Raw genomic sequence first — 1,178 nt, forward strand, 5'->3', positions numbered from 1 at the left:
GAGTAAAGTGATGAAGTGTACGAGGTTGATAGATGGTAGGGGGATGAATATAGTTTTGAATGGTGAGTTGCTTGAGGAGGTAGATTGTTTTAAATATCTAGGGTCACATGTTGCTGTGGATGGAAGAATAGATGCAGAAGTGAAGTTTAGAATAAATGAAGTAGGAAAGGTGCTGGGAGGAATGAAAAATGTGTTTAAATGTCGTTCGCTTAGAATGGATGTAAAGAGAAGACTGTATGAGGGTGTTGTGGTACCGACTGCATTATATGGGGCTGAAACATGGAATATGGGTGTAGCAGAGAGGAAAAGTTTGAATGTAATGGAGATGAGGTGTCTGAGGAGTATGTGTGGAGTGACGCGTATGGATCGGGTGCGAAATGATGAAGTGCGAAGGAGAACTGGAGTTGTTCAGGAGATGGCTGGTAGAGTTGAGCAGAGGGTGTTGCGATGGTTTGGGCATATGGAGAGAATGGATAATGAGCGATTGGTGAAAAAGATAACTAGATCTGATGTGAGAGGTGTAAGGCTGAGAGGAAGACCACGAATAGGATGGATGGATAGTGTGAAGAGAGCGCTGGATGCGAGAGAGATGTCTGTCGAGCAAGGAAGAGTGGCTGTGCGTGACAGAAATAAATGGAGAGAAATTGTGAATAAATAAGTGATGACGCAGCCCTGAGGGGATATTCTCCCGCATTTGGTCTGATCAGCTAGTCAGGTCAGGTGCGGGTAAGGGGATGGGTATGTTATGATGTGGCAGGGGTAAACCAGCTCTGCTGTCGGGCCCTGCTGCAGATGTCACTGATTGCATTGCGCAGTTGACCCTTGTGCGGTGTGGTGCGGTGAGGATCTGTCCGTTCTCCCCTTTGGGGCTAAGATGTGAATGAATGTGTTTAAATGGATGAGTAAATGGAGAGTGTGTCGTCCTGTCTCGGCTACCTCCCTTTCCTTGGGGGAAGCAGCCTAGGTATATAGATAGATAGATAGATAGATAGATCTATCTATGTGTGTGTGTGGGAGGGGGTGTACGTAACGAACAGAATCCAGGCTATAACTTATGGTAAATGTGATATTCATGAATTGACTGATAGACTAATAAAATTGCTAATAAAGTCAGCAGAGGTAGTGGGGAACCAACAAGTATTCATAAACGATCCTCGAGCTCATGAAAGGAAGAAAAC

Source organism: Coenobita brevimanus, chromosome 53, assembly GCF_032717465.1.
Source record: "Coenobita brevimanus isolate Jiangsu-jjx chromosome 53, ASM3271746v2, whole genome shotgun sequence".
Lineage (NCBI taxonomy): Eukaryota > Metazoa > Arthropoda > Malacostraca > Decapoda > Coenobitidae > Coenobita > Coenobita brevimanus.